General features: G+C 40.0%; 1 protein-coding gene across 5 annotated transcripts in view; it reads left to right on the top strand.

Annotated features, from left to right (window-relative positions):
* The window catches only part of LOC101746391 (elongation of very long chain fatty acids protein 4), a 38025-nt gene that overhangs the window by 4134 nt on the left and 17205 nt on the right, over window positions 1-16686 (top strand). For 2 of the 5 annotated variants that reach the window (XM_062671707.1, XM_062671710.1), the window contains exon 1: window positions 8279-8356. The exons of 1 other annotated variant lie outside the window; for it this stretch is intronic. The gene's annotated coding sequence lies outside the window, so the exon portion shown is untranslated. Of the gene's footprint in view, window positions 1-8257; window positions 8357-16686 lie in introns of those variants that run through there. 2 more of the 5 variants (XM_038015144.2, XM_062671711.1) reach the window with 2 other exon arrangements.

The raw sequence follows: 16686 nt of genomic DNA on the forward strand, positions 1-16686 counted from the left end.
ATATCGAGAAATTATGTTTTGAAAAAGTTCATGAATTACTTTCTTCATGTAGTAAAACCAATTTCTATTCTCACTCCTTTACTGTGCACGCGGTCAGACTGTGGAATTCGTTGCCGGCTGACATCCGAGTTTGCAAGTCTGTTTCTGTTTTTAAATACGAGGTCAAACAATTTTATCTCTCATCAACCGAATGATCATGGTTCTATACTCTTCGCATATACGAGTGTTACTGTGTTACTTATAATATTTGCTATATGTATGTGCTATATTCTCATGTTGTATTTGTTATTTTAGTTATGTGTTGTTTGTTCTACATACACTTATCACTTTTTATTATTATTCTCATTATCCTCTCGCAGGTCTGCTGGAAGAGATTTCTCAAAGAAATAAGCAGTGCCTTTGTACATAATTTTCCTATTACTCTGTACTGTCTTGTTTTCTGTGTGTAAATAAATAAATAAATAAATAAAATAGTAAATAAATAAAACCCATACTCACAAATTTTCAATAATGAATTTTTTCCTACCTATTCTAATAACCTTGAGGGGTTATACTAGATTTACCTGGTGACTAGGTGAGCTCACGGGGCACTAACGATCGGTCGCTGCGCGAAAGCTGGGTCGGCGCGCAAGCTCGTGTGTAACAGCATCCTGGCTATTTCCAACCTGAAGTAGTTAAGCAGTCCGATATATAGAATACGCACGAACAAAATGTGGTTGTTGGCAATGTGATTCTTAATTAATAATAAACTTGAAATTGCATAAAATAGAGGCGGTAGGCAGCGGCTTGGCTCTGCCCTGGCATTCCTGAAGTCCATGGGCGACGGTAACCATTCATCATCTGGTGGACCGTATGCTCTTCTGCCTACAAGGGCAATAAAAAAATTATTTTCGAATTGAAATTCGTATTATTTTGGCACATACAACAATAATGCTTTCCGTGTACGGAATAATGTCAATAAAAACATGGAGGCGTTGCCCAAAAACTTGTTTAATTTAGCGAAATTGAAACAAAAACATGTACCCGTTCGCCTTTCACTAGCCGCGTACTTGATTGTACAAATTGCAATGACACTACATGATAAAAAACAAACCTTTAAGAGCGATGATGAGGTACACCTGAGCTTGCTTATAAAAAAATATTAATTTTTAATAATTATTATTATATTATATTGTGTATTAATTGTATGTATATTTACGGATATGTGTATGTACCTATGTTTATGTGTATGTATATATATATTTCACTGGATTGGTAAACCGCGCGTAATTCATTTCCAAATGATTCTTGTCCACCTGATGGTTGTCTGGAAGAGATCGCTCTTAGCAATAAGACAGCCAACTGTACTTTTTTGTATTTAATGTATCGCACTGTTTGTTTTTTGGTGTACAATAAAGAATACTCTCTCTCTTGCACGCTCAAGGGTCTTGTAAAACTTTTTACGCTTTATCTGTGCCTCATTTCCTCTATCATTTGAGGTCCACCCTAAGATTAAAGATACCAGGAAGGAAGCGTGGAAGGGACCAAAAAAGGTATTATTTATCCTTTAATACGTGTCGGCTTATAAGCGCTCATCTGAACGAAAGAAACATTGTTTTCCGATCATTTATTAGTACAATATGATTGACGTCTTATAGGTTGTCAGTTGTCAATGTCAATGTATCTGTCGGTACTGCGTGTGAGCGTTGGCCGAAGGTCTCTTGTTTGGGGAACACTGCCTGAGCCGGACTTGGGCATTGTCTTAGTAAAATAAAACAACGATGGCGGCCATTTAGATGGCAATGCATTTGAAACTTCTCGGACATAATTATGCAGAATTGGGACCGTAGCACATAAAATAAGACTATTCCTTTTTGTTTGCACTTTTAATGTTCTTTTCTCAAATTTTCTTTTTTATAATAATTAAAAATTATCTGACAGTTTTTTGACGCCTTTCTCGTTCTATTGTTTACGCCATTTTCTTTTATTCTGTCATTCTCTTTTCCCTTTCTTAATATTTATTTTATTTATTTATTGCTTAGATGGGTGGACGAGCTCACAGCCCACCTGGTGTTAAGTGGTTACTGAAGCCCATAGACATCTACAACGTAAATGCGCTATCCATCTTGAGATCTAAGTTCAAGGTCTCAGTATAGTTACAACGGCTGCCCCGCCCTTCAAGCCAAAACGCATTACTGCTTCACAGCAGAAATAGGCAGGGTGGTGGTACCTACCCGTGTGGACCCACAAGAGATCCTACCACCAGTGAAAAGTACACCAGTAAGACAGTATTTTCTGTCACTCACATCTTAACGCTCCGTTCCACACTCTTCATACATTCCGTTCTTACCAATCCTACAATTATTAAATTTTAATACCGAAGCCTATAGACATAGTAACGTAGAAGCTGTCACCCACCCCGAGACACGAGGATGAAGACTCAATTCTGTCGTAAAAAGGCTGTTCCGTGTTTCAAACCAGAATGCATATTATAGATAGAATGCATGGCTTTCCGCGCGGGGCGAAATACACCCTACTGCCAGTTATTTTGCAAGTTAAGAAATTTTGCGAGCTTAATTACACAATGCCATTCCGACATCGTCGAAGTCAGTCAGGCACACGCGGCAAGTACAAATTAAAGCTCCTTATTTGCCATTCCTATTCACGGATTAAAACAATGCGACCCAATTCCTATGTTCGCGGCTCCTCCTCCTTGCGTCGGCTTCCTCATTCAGGGTCGTGGTCATGGCCTTGAAACAGTTTGTTTTTGAAGTGAAAACTTCTTTAGAATCGTTGTGATTTCAAACCGGATGCAACGGAAAAAACGACAGGTAAGAGACACAAATACAAAAATGTGTAGGATGAAGCCAGCAAAGAATGAGACAGAAATATACATACTATTTAATACAGCGCCATCTGTGAGATTTTTTAATACTAACGTGTGTATGAAAGCTCTTGTAGTGAATTTTAATTTAGGATTATACGTGAAATTAAAATATCAATTCACAGAGGGCACTACCTTACAATTATTTACTAATGACAAAATTTTACATATACTTAAGACGTTTAGGATAATTGTATTTTAATTTTGGAAGGTTTCACTTCTACCACGTGTGAATTGCACACATGAATTTTTTTATAATGCAGCGCCATCTGTTCCTATCTGCAGCTGAGTGCAGAGCATCGTGCTCTGTGGTATCAAGGGCTGCACGAATCTGGTCCGTCCAACGGGTCGAGCTCCTGCCTCTTGGTCGCTTGCCCTCGACCTTTCTAGTGACCACCAATTTCTCCAAGTTCGCGTTCGCGGCTAAAGATTTCTTTACTCGCAGATCTACTCGGTACATTGTTACATACACATTGATAAAAAGGATTCTAATATGTAGGTATCTAAATGAATATCGTTTGTAAACCCGCTTTTCCACATTCACGGTTTCTGTATTCGCTACATATCCACAGAATGTATACCCCGAGAATACAGAGCTTACAAATAAATTGTACTCGCATGAGGGATTTGAGTACCAGGATAGTCACATCACTCGATACTAGTACACGGGGCGTTTTATTTGGTATATGCCACTACTAAGATATCCATCTAATTTTTGATACACTTTTGGGGCCGTATATACGACAAAAGGAAGATCTTCCACCGAGCGGATGATATTTGCTCGGTAGACCGACGGTCCGAATGTTGTTGTTCGGAACTTGTATATATGCAAGCTTATCTTGAAAATGTCGTAAGCGAGATTCAGGCATCTGTCAATTATCTTGCGTTGTATGATGGCTACCCGCCACATCACTCCCCTCCGAGACTGGAGGTCGTGTCATATTTAGTTATCGTTGTCCGTGCTGAGATTAGCTTGCAAGTGCCAGTGATGCTCTAAACCTGCGGTGAGTCGAGGTTGAGCTTCAATACTGCGTGCGTGTCGCCAGTGCTGCTCGAAGTTTGCGGTGAGTCGAAACTGAGCTGAATGCTGCGTGATTGTCGCCAGTGCTGCTCGAAGTCTGCGGTGAGTCAAGACTGAGCTTGAATGCTGCGCGATGAGGCAGTGTAGGTGCGTGCCGTAGGACCAGGAAGCGCGGTGAGTCGGCTGCGATGGTCCTGTTGAGGCTGTGATGCTGGCTTGCTGTGAGACGACTGTCGATGACTTGTTTTATCTGCGAGAATGCGGGGATTGTGGTAGCCGAAGTTCTTGATGCGCTGATGATGAATCAGAAGGTTGCGTGTTCACATCTCGTCGCAGGTCACCACTTTGGGGCCGTATATACGACAAAGGGAAGATCTTCCACCGAGCGGATGATATTTGCTCGGTAGACCGACGGTCCGAATGTTTTTTTTTTTTTTTTTTTTTTTATGATTGAAGGTTTACTGGTGGCCCGAAGGCCTTTCCAGTTTCACCAGGACAGGTGGGCGAGCAAAGGCTCAGCCAAGAGGGGCGGGATTTGCTAACAACTGCCCGAGCGCCTCCGAAGGAGACCTAACAACTCAAGAGCAATTGTTTCGCGAATGAATCTACTACCGGATCGGAATCGCGACCCGCTGAGAAGATCCGGCGAGAAACTCAGCGGGCTGATGCATGGGTTAGGTTGCACGTCGACCTCTTTGTCGAGTTCGACGAGTACGGTTACCGGGGTCCCTAAGCCTGCCCCTAGTATTAGAGCTGAAGGCATCTAATGCAAAGGTTATTGGATCTGATGGATCCGTAAGGACGTGTCTAGGGCGTCGACGGTGACTGGCTCCTGCATGATCAGGATTCGGGGAGTAGTCAGCGGCGGCAACGATAAGGCGATTATCATGACGCATAGCCTTATCGAAGTATCGTTCCGACGCTGACTTCATGTATTTCCGAATTGATTCGAGGCCCAGGTCGTCGTGTAGGTCAACGTTCCTCACGAACCACGGAGCCCCAACAGCTAACCTGCAAAAGCGGGATTGTAGGGATTGGAGGGTGTCTATGTGTGTGCGGGCCGCGTGAGCGAACACCACACTCGCGTAAGTCATGACGGGCCTTATGCAAGTTTTGTAAAGTGTCACCTTGTTCCGAAGGGACATTTTACTCCGCTTACAGATCATGGGGTAGAGTCTACCGAGAATAAACGCGGCACGGTCACGGACTGATTTTATATGCGGGCGGAATGTCATCGATGCATCCAGGGTAACGCCCAGGTACTTGACCTTCCTAGCCCAGGGTATGGGTTGTCTAAAGAGAGTAATCGGGGGTGTGAGATTCCTCCTCCTAATCCGGGAGGAAATCCGTGTGGAGCTTCCCCTCTGAAATAGCACAGCAGTACTTTTCGCTGGGTTGATGTCTATGCGCCATTTTTGGAACCACTGTCCTAGGGCTAGGGCTGCGCTCTGAAGCTTCTTCGCGATTAGGGACTTATTTCTACTAGAATAGTAAACAGTCGTGTCGTCGGCGAATAAAGCTAAATGGGTCGGCGGCGACCGGGGAATGTCGTTGACGAATAAGCTAAATAGGAGGGGTGAGAGGACAGAGCCTTGCGGGACTCCAGCTGTGAGAGGTCGTGGGGAGGAGGTCCGAATGTTGTTGTTCGGAACTTGTATATATGCAAGCTTATCTTGAAAATGTCGTAAGCGAGATTCAGGCATCTGTCAATTATCTTGCGTTGTATGATGGCTACCCGCCACACACTAATTCACTGACAAATACAAATCGTTTAGAACTTTTGTAGCTTTCAACATTTTACTTTTTATAATTAAACGGCTACTTACCAATGTGTTTGGACTTTGAATAAACCAAAATAAAAATAAAAAAAACATGAAATTTTGATTATGTAATGCGCATAAAATACTATAATAATAATTCATTTGACAGTATTCTCTATTGAACGATTTTGCTCGCAGCAAATCACAAGCAGGAAGTTTAATTACGAATTCTCAGTATCGGGAAACAATGAATTATTCAGAGCCGGTGTGATAATAAGAAATATCATTAAAACACAAAAACAATAACAACAATAAATCGCGATTCAATCACTCAATTATTTTCAACATCCAACTCCGGATATTATGCATTGCGTTAGTAAATTTAGGCACAAGCGCATATGAAATTATCAACGATATATTCTAGAATGTACGAAAACACAAAATACAGCACAGAGTATAAATGAGGGATTGATCTTTTTGATGTTTAATTTAGTATTTGAGATGATCGAATATTGATCTAACTACAAGCCCATTTACTTGTCGCATTTCTTTTTCAGTTATACATACTTTTTTTGTCGTAAAACTACAGACGACAAATATTGATGGAGACAAAAGTCTTAAAGGTCAACGGAAACGTATATTTACCTGTTTGTAGTTAGTTCTGGGTATACGCGTCGACTATAGGGTATTTAGTTGCAAAATTAATTCTTATATTTTTATTAATTATTTAGTATTATTCTTATATCTTTATTAAACAAGTCTTTTGCTTTGTTTTTGTAGGCAGACTATGACATGTCCTTCTTCAAACGAGGCTTCTGGAGAGTACTTTTTTTTTTTTTTTAGTTATTGCTTAGATGGGTGGACGAGCTGACAGCCCACCTGGTGTTAAGTAGTTACTGGAGCCCATAGACATCTACAACGTAAATGCGCCACACACCTTGAGATATAGATCTAAGGTCTCAGTATAGTCACAACGGCTGCCCCACCCTTCAAACCGAAACGCATTACTGCTTCACGGCAGAAATAGGCAGGGCGGTGGTACCTACCCGCGCGGACTCACAACAGGTCCTACCATCAGTAATTACGCAAATTATAATTTTGCGGGTTTCACTTTTATTACACGATGTTATTCCTTCACCGTGGAAGTCAATCGTGAACATTTGCTGAGTACGTATTTCATCAGAAAAATTGGTACCCGCCTGCGGGATTCGAACACCGGTGCATCGCTTCAACACGAATGCACCGGACGTCTTATCTTTTAGGCCACGACGACTTCAAGGCAACTACTAAAGCAAAGCTGAATAGAAAGTAATTTGATGACAAAAGAAGATTAAAATATGGTCGTCTAGTAATTAATAAACGACAATGTTTTAATAGAGGATTAACAAATCAAATTCTTTGCATGTAAACTTGAATTACGCCAAAATATAAATAGAAGTTTAAGATTTATTTTAATAAGAATACATGTTTTTATTATGGTCGCTCGAGCCTAGAGGATATTAAATTTATAAAGAGAAACAGTATTTTATTTTCCAGAGATTTTATTTTCAAGAGAAACAGTATTATATTTTTATTTTCCTCTTACTTTGTTATAAATAGTACACAATAGTCCAGATACTTATATTATATATAAACATAATTTCAAAGCTACAAAGAAAGGATATATAAGATAAATAGCTAAATAATGTAGACGCAGGAATTTATAATATTAGTATAGTCTCCTGTTTGACTTCAATTAACTAATAACCCAAAAAAATTATTAGCTGACATTTATAGACATTAATATAACTATTCCTGAACGAAATGGCCAAAGTCAATAGACGCCAGTATCTTGAGACCTGAGATCCAGGTTTCAAATTACAGAAAAAAAGCTGGAACGCATGAAAAATCTTTGAGGACAAATATATATATTTTTTTTTTATTGCTTAACTGGGTGGACGAGTTCACGGCCCACCAGGTGTTAAGTGATTACCGGAGCCCATAGATATCTACAACGTAAATGCCGCCACCTACGTTGAGATATAAGATCTAAGGTCTTAGTATAGTTACAACGGCTGCCCCACCCTTCGAGCATTACTGCTTTACGGCAGAAATAGGCATAAAGCGTTAAAAGTACTTAAGTGCGCAACCCACTTAGGGTTATGCGGTCAATGTGTCCTATTTATTATTCTATTGTAGTCTGCCTAATCATTCGGACTTAAGGGCAAGAGATGGTACCATAACAAAATAAGAGAGTATAAGTGGTTCTCTCAGATCAATGTGCCTTGAGAGGCTATTCCAGCGTAACCTTAACTAGTAGGTGAGCTCACGGGGCTCAAACCTGACGACGTTGCTAACACGAACCCAAGAGCCGTGCTTCGCAGAATCTACCACCGGATCGGAAACGCGATCCACTCAGAAGATCCGGCGAGAAACTCAGTGGGCTGTGTCTGAGGGTTAATTTACTCGTCGAGCCCTTCGTCGCAAGCGACGGGTTCAACGAGAACGGTGACCGGGGAATGTGCGAAGATCTCAAGTGTAAACTACAAATATGACCGTTTATTGAGTACACAGTGTAACGATTCTTACGTAAGTGCATTTCGCTCGACGGTGGAGGCGATTTGCGAGGTTCCGCGCTTGGAGAAGGCAGTCGGTAGTCGGAAGCCTGGCGCCTAACTTGCGCCGTCAATAAAGTGAGTGTTATAGTGTATTTAAAAAAAAAAAACAGAATTGGTACGTATTTAAACTGTTACGTTTTTAAGTTTTTTGTCATCGATTACAAAGTTTCGAAGTTGTGGGTAATGCCGTATTGAGGAATTTGTTAAGAATAAAAAAAAAAAGATCTCTATATATAAAAATGAATTGCTGTTTGTTAGTCTCGCTAAAACTCAAGAACGGCTGGACCGATTTGGCTAATTTTGGTCTTGAATTTTTTGTGGAAGTCCAGAGAAGGTTTAAAAGGTAGATAAATATGAAAATGCTCGGAATTAAGTAAAAATAACAATTTTGTTTTTCCTTTGATGTGTCCCCTTGATGTGTCTTTTATTTATCGATTGAGGCACTACGAAGTCTGCCGGGTCAGCTAGTTATTTATAAATTTTAATATGAGTGCATGATTTATTTGCGCTTGTAGTACAGTGGTATTACACGCACCTCACATTCAAGAGGTCGTTTCTCGAAGCTGGTCACACATACCAATTTTTTTATTTTTTATTGCTTAGGTGGGTGGACGAGCTCACGGCCCACCCGGTGCCAAGACTGTTCAGTGATTACCGGAGCCCATAGACATCTACAACGTAAATGCCACCACCCACCTTGAAATATCAGTTCTAAGATCTCAGTTTATTTACAACGGCTGCCCCACCCTTCAAACCGAAACGCATTACTGCTTCACGGTAGAAATAGGCAGGGTGGTGGTACCTACCTGTGCGGACTCACAAGAAGACCCACCACCAGTAATTACGCAAATTATACTTTTTGAGGGTTTGATTTTTACTCCACGATGTTATTCCTTCACCCTGGAATTTTAAATTGCGCATGGCGCACTGTACGTAATGTGTGAGTGAAGTATGCTCAATATTTTTGATCGATTAGCATTTAGTTTGCATTTATACGACTTGCGACCTGTGGATAGTCTCTGTCAAGACCAATCTAATAAATCAAAGTTTGATGAAATTACAAGTGGGGATTTAAGAATTTCGTTACAAAAGTTTCAAGGTCATTATTAGATCAATGTTTTTGTTCTTTTTATAATCATTTATTCAAATATAAACATGGTTGTCAAACTTGATGATATATCAATTAAAAGTGACAAATACAATAAAACTAGCTGTTACACAAAACCTCATCAAATTAAATACTAATTGATAACATATTTTAATGGAATAACAGATAAATTTTTTTTATTGCCCTTGTAGGCAGTTGAGCATACGGCCCATCTGATGGTGAGTGGTTACCGTCGCCCATGGACTTCAGCAATGCCAGGGGCAGAGCCAAGCCGCTGCCTACCGCAGCATACCTGCAAGATAATTACTTGGGACCGTCATAATTTTGATCACAATTTCATAATAAGCTGTTGAAGCCTTATCTTAAATGCTAAGAGTCGCCTTTGGTGGTAGCAATACGGCTTGTCATGAGATCGCGCACGCGTCATTATCCTATCTGTTCCTATCGTAACGGAGATCTAAACTTCCGTTCCCAGTATAAATAATAATATTTAATGGGTTCATTAGAATATTTTTTTTCGGTTTTGCTGAGTAGTGGACATAACTAAAACAATTTTTACGGCAAAATCTCGCAGTTTTTGTGGCCGTAATGACGATATCTGTAAACTATTTGAACTATCTATAATGAGAATAAAAACTGTAAGATTATTATCGTAACAATAATTTTTATTCTTACATCAATTTACTTTTAATGAGTCTCCGATATTTTGGACCTGTCCCATAAGTCCCATAAGGAACTTCGTTCCAATAAAGAAACTCCTATATCTATATGAACATGAACTCTAAAAACATTATTCCTATACAATCTTGAATGGACGTGTAACAAGAGTAATTGGCGAAGAAAATGGGAAACGCTAACTTTGTATTCAGAATAACGTGAATTTGATTTAAATAAATTAACATTATATTATCTAATGTTATTAAACTATCAATACGGTCATTATGCTAATTTAAATATCGGACGCGACTTTGAACTTGAAACTTGTTTTAGTAGGAAATGTTTCGATTTTTTAATTTTATCAGATGACTCATGTCAATGGCACGTCATTAAAATACAATAGATACCTATTTTGATTTTTTTATTTTATTGCTTGACGGATGCGGCGAGCTCACGGCCTGGCTGGAGTCAAGTGTTTACCGAAGCCCGTGGACATCAACAACGTAAATGCCGCCACTCACCTTGAGATATGAGTTCGAAGTATCAGTTCTATAGTGACTATGTGAAGTAGCCTGATAGAGCCATCTATCCATGACCTATCTGACGTTCTGCAGTGGTTCTTACCGGAGTCCATAAGTAGCCCAATTCCACAATGCAAGCGGTCGTCTCAAGGACATGTAACTGTTTCAATTGCATCGTAAAAATTATTATTCTGCAAAATATTCACCAGAGCTTAACGACAAACAAATCGTATGACAGCAATACCACCTCGAGTTCACCGTCATAGACATTGGAAAAGTTTGATTTGGAATTGAGTTTTTTTATTTTACAAAAAAATATATTTATATTGGTGGTAGGACCTCTTGTGAGTCCGCGCGGGTAGGTACCACCACCCCGCCTATTTCTGCCGTGAAGCAGTAATGCGTTTCGGTTTTAAGGGTGGGGTAGCTGTTGTAATTATACTTGAGACCTTAGAACTACTCAAGGTGGGTGGCGCATTTACGTCGTAGATTTCTATGGGCTCCAGTGACCACTTAACACCAGGTGGGCTGTGAGCTCGTCTACCCATCTAAGGAATAAAAAAAAAATTCGCTATGAAATTTTTTAATAATTCTATTTGTTCTTTTCTATATACTTAATATATGTATGTATATATGTATATAAATTGTTTTAAAGCCTTTGCTGTTTTGAAATGTGTATGTGAATATTTCAATAAATAATAAACTATATAATCGATTAAAAAAAAAGGAAATTGCACAAATTTATTATTTTTTGTTGAAAGTGAAGAAAAAGCTTTCGTTTTATGATAAAATTACATTGAAGCTTTTGAATGGTTGTTGTGATCGCTTTTATCGGTAAAAGCTTGGATGTCGAGAGTTCATAAAAGTTGGTCTCGTTTTTGAGACGCATACTTTCTTGATTAAAGAATTAATTAAAATTATAAAGTAATATAAGCTGTGTATAAAAATACATACATTGAGTTACTTAAACATAGAATGAGTTAATATTGAATGGCGCGCGTGGGGTAAGCTTAATAAGAACTTCAAGTCAAACTAATATCGCTAGTTCAAACACAATAAATAGCTACAAAAAAAAAACGTGTGGCACTCGGGAACTGTCGCGGTAAAGCTATTGCATGGCATTTTTTATCATAGGCAATGATAATTTAATATTAAAACAATAATAAAACAAGACCACGCTATATTAAACATTAATAAAAGCAAAACATTAACTGTCCCCTTCACACTCATAAGCTAGACCGCGCGAGAGAGAGATGGGCAGATTTTTCATGATGCGCATGCAGTATGACGTCACGCCACGCGCTTATTCACAAACACTACACAAGCGCAACGTGTGAATGTGTTGAACGCGAGCTACATGGTAGGCGGAGTGAGGGGTGTTAGGTTTTTTCCGTTACGGAATTTCATGATTCGGTCGCCGCGCTCAAGGTACGCTATAAAAGCTATGCAATAGATTAAAAGTCAATATAACTATGAGAATTGGTAATAAAAAAAAACAATACATTATATCGACTATTATCAAAGCCGGCAATCTGACTTTTGGACAATGATTAGTAAATCAGAAAAACGAATTATTGATTTTGTATTCCATTGGCAGTCACAAAACTCTTCGGAACGACATCTTAGATAAATGTTCTGTTTCAAAGAAAGTCAGAGAGGCATAATTATGTGCGTTGTTTTGTGGTTTAAATTAATTTAAAAATTAATTAGGGTGTGAATTTCACTTTATTAATATTCATTATAATTTAAATGTTTGCTTTCATGTATTGTACATATTATTAATTTCTTTTGAACTTTTTATTGTTTTTAATTGTTTTTAAGCCTAATTAATTAGTCTAATTCACTTTTAATTTTAGAATTTCAATTACCATAGATTACAAAATATATATACAGATTTGACGACTATACGTTGAAAGTAATCTAGTAATTTAGGCAGTACGCAATAGAAAAATTTTCAAATTTCATGTCCTGAAGTGAATTCCAAGTTCACATTACTATGTCTATGCCATTTAATACTAGGTGAGGCGTGAAGTCATTCTGCACTCTTAACGCAAAAAAAAATCGTCAAACTAAGAATACATTTACTAATGGAATAAGAACAAATCAGGTACGGTCATCCGGCCCCAATTTTAAGATTCCTGTGTTATGAGTAACAGTGACTGAGGAACATAAATTTATTTTAGAAACTAGGTACAAAAATAGGCCCACATACAAAAAAAATCGATGTCAATTTATGTCAATGTCAAAAGATGACACTTTACTTTGTTTAAATCGGAACAACGTGATTTTTACCGGCAATATATTTTGGAGAAACTATCCAGAGCGTATTATTGCGAGAAACGAATTTAATACACCTAGACCGTATCCAGAAGTGTACACTTATATATCTATCAATATATAGATAACTAGCTGTACCTTATCCGCTTCGCTGGGCATTTAAAATTAACATTATTATTTCTAACCCCCACAAACATTCTGATCATTAACGCCCCCACAACTGGTGTAGGGAGTCCAAGATTCATATAAATATTAGCCTATCCATTAAGTACATGCGTTTTCTACATGAATACCAAGCTTCAAGTCAATCGGATGCATGTTTCAGTAGTTATAACGGAACATCCGTAAAAACCATTGTAGATTTATATATTTGTATAGATAAACAGCCAAATAAAGAGCAAACAAACCTGTTCATCACACATTATGTTTAATCGACGTGGGAATCGAACCCGCGACCCTCGGTACAACAGTCAGTCACGCTAATTACTATACCACCGAGTCAGTGGATTATATATATCTAATCAAAGCCACCTGCATGTGTATCGCGTATGAGAACTACACGATGTGATATCGCTGGGAACGGCTGTCAGGTGTTTTTGAATAGCAGGAGAAAGTATTCAATTGTTAAACCAAAAGAGAACTCTTCGAAAAGGATTTATCAGTTGTCCATGGCTGTCGCAAATAGTTAAGACCTTTTTAAAAAGGTTTTGTTCAAAATGAATGAAAGTAAGATATAAATACTTCAGTATCGACATTCCCAGGCGAATGTCAAAGCTTGCTAGAAAATATTGCTTGCTCTATATTGGCTATAATATAATAGAAGAGATTATCATAAGTAAATGAATGATCTGAAGAAAAATTAAAAACTGTGTTACTTTTAATATTTTGTATTCAAGTTTAACAATATTTGCTATGTGTATGTGCATTACTATAATTCTCATGTTGTATTTTTTAAGTTAGCTGTTCTACACACACTCATCACTTTTAATTAATATTCTCATAATCTTCTCGCAGGTCTGCTGGAAGAGATTTCTTAAGGAAATAAGCAGTGCCTTTGTACATATTTTTCCTATTACTCTGTACTATGTCTTCTTTTTTGTGTGTACATAAATAAATAAATAATAAAAACTTTTCGAATTGACATTACCGATTTTCGGTGAGAAATAAAAATAAATAAGCTTTGTTCTTGTATTGTTGCTTTCTTCTTCTTCTTTCTTCTTGTATTTTTTATTCTTATATGCTTTCTTGTATTTTTTTGTAGGCTTATAAACATACATAGTATTCGTAATTTTGAAAATCGAGAAATATCTAAAAACTACATGGCTCCGCATTATAATTTTATGAGTCTCTGCCCTTAGCACTGAAGTGTCGTCACTGAGAAAGCGCTGATCGAGGAATCATAATTTACATAAACCTCAGCACGTTTTATTATGACTAAAGATGAACTGCTCGACCTTACGACTTCTTAGACATGACTGCCGCGACCTTGAGATATGAGTTCAAAAACTCAATACTATTTTATAGCAGCTGCCTTCAAAATACACGGCAAGACTGCTTTTTGGCATAAAAGACAGTACTGATCGTGTCTCATTCGGTATCGATTATACAAATTTCAACTGTCCCTGGCCGCGGGGGTGGCGAAGTTGCTGCAACGGCCGCAACGCACCATCGCGGTCAGGGTCATCCGTGGTTATCGCACCATCTCCTTTGAGGTGGCGTGTGTACTGGCTGGGACGCCGCCTTGGGTTCTGGAGGCGGAGGCGCTCGCCGCTGACTATCAGTGGCTGGCTGACCTTCGTGCCTGGGGCGTGGCGCGTCCCGGCCCTAGTGTGGTCAGAGCGCGGAGGGCCCAATCTCGGCGGTCCGTGCTGGAATCATGGTCCAGGCGGCTGGCCGATCCTTCGACTGGTCGTAGGACCGTCGAGGCGATTCGCCCAGTTCTTGTGGACTGGGTGAATCGTGACAGAGGACGCCTCACTTTCCAGCTTACGCAGGTGCTCACTGGGCATGGTTGCTTCGGTGAGTTCCTGCACCGGATCGGAGCCGAGCCGACGGCAGAGTGCCACTATTGTGGTTGCGACTCGAACACGGCAGAGCACACGCTCGTTGCCTGCCCCGCATGGGAGTGGTAGCACCGTGTCCTCGTCGTAAAAATAGGAAACGACTTGTCGTTGCCGAGTGTTGTGGCATCGATGCTCAGCGACGACGAGTCGTGGAAGGCGATGCTTGACTTCTGCGAGTGCACCATCTTGCAAAAGGAGGCGGCGGGGCACGTGAGAGACGCGCAAGCCCGCCGCCGTCGAGCGGGGGACAGTGAGGTGGATCTCGCCCAAGCCCTGGCCCTCTACGTGTTTCGCGCCCCCTTCACATGTCAGTCTGTGGACCGGCGAAGGGGGCCTAAGAAGACGACATGCAAGTGCTCTGCACGCGTTTTACGCAAGAACATCCGGGTGATGGAAGGCCGGCTATCCTCGACCCACGCTGGTTCTGACCCGGCGGGGTATTCCGTAGGATAACCCATTCTAACCGGCGACATCTAGGCGGGCTCCGGATAGCCTGCTCGACCGAGAGGGCTGGTGGTCGTGGCGCCGACGACCGCCGGTCCGGCGTCCCGAGGGGGAGGGTGATGGGAGAGATGTGCTCCGCACTAAACGCTTCACTTTCCCCCCTTTGCCTTTTCATGAGTTCTGTCTCATGCAAGGTTCGGACGCGGGTTGTTGAGCGTGAGAGTTGAAAAAAAAAACCATAGACTACGAACCCTTTGTCGAACCCTTCGGGTTCGACGAATACGGTGAGCTCAACGCACCTAAAAGCACCGTTAGTGGATCGGGAACGAAATTCAAATGTCGCTCCGATTCCCAAACTCAACATATCATTGTGAAGCATACTTCTAATTTGATTGTGTGCGAAGGTAATAATGATATAATCATAGAGCCGCGGTCGACTATTCCGGGAAATGGTGTTATACCGTACATATAGTACGCAGAGCGAGTACACCGCGGAAACCTATTACACCTCTCGTATTATGTTAACCAGATTATGAGAATGAATTTAGAACGTACAATCTCGTACCGAGAGACATTTAATTGAGTGTTTCAAGACGTTCATTTTATTACTTTAGCGTTAAATTCGTTATTATTGTGTAATTAGTAAAATAGACAAACTCACGGCGTACCTACCTGATGTTAAATTAACACAAGAACCCTTATTAGGCTTGACATTGACGTACGAATTTTTGTGTTTTATAACCAGTCCATAGAATTGAAAATGGTATGCTCCGTGATGGCATGTTGGATGTCGTGTGACTATTACTTAATTTGTTTTTATATTATCAGTACATTCGTTCCGGTCCCAGTCCTCGCCGAACCCGTCGCTTGCAACCAAGGGCTCGACGAGTAAATTAACCCATAGACACAGCCCACTGAGTTTCTCGCCGGGTCTTCTCAGTAAGCTAAGCAGTGCTCTTGCTAGGGCCTCCTGGTTTGAGCCCCGAGAGATAACCTACTTGTCTGGTTACGCTGACATAGCCTCTCAAGGCTATCAGCCTAGGTAGAAAAAAAAAACATTCATTTGCTTTGATTTCTTTTGCCCGTACACCGGCTTTACTAAAACGATGTAAGTGAAACTTCATAGACAACGTCAGTAGGGCAACTCAGAAAAAAAAGCGAGTCATGGCATTAATAAGAAAACTTACATAATAAAGGCTTGTAATGCCGATGTTACTTAACAAGAAACGGTACCTGATTTTAGAGTTTCACTACCTCCGTCCTTCGTACACGATTCTGTATTTTGTATCTCTCTCATCACTTTCACCTTTGATGGCCAGACGTCGCAAGACAAATGATGACCGTCTTGATAATTATTGTTGATTCAAATGAATGG

The sequence above is a fragment of the Bombyx mori genome, chromosome 13, assembly GCF_030269925.1.
Source record: "Bombyx mori chromosome 13, ASM3026992v2".
NCBI lineage: Eukaryota > Metazoa > Arthropoda > Insecta > Lepidoptera > Bombycidae > Bombyx > Bombyx mori.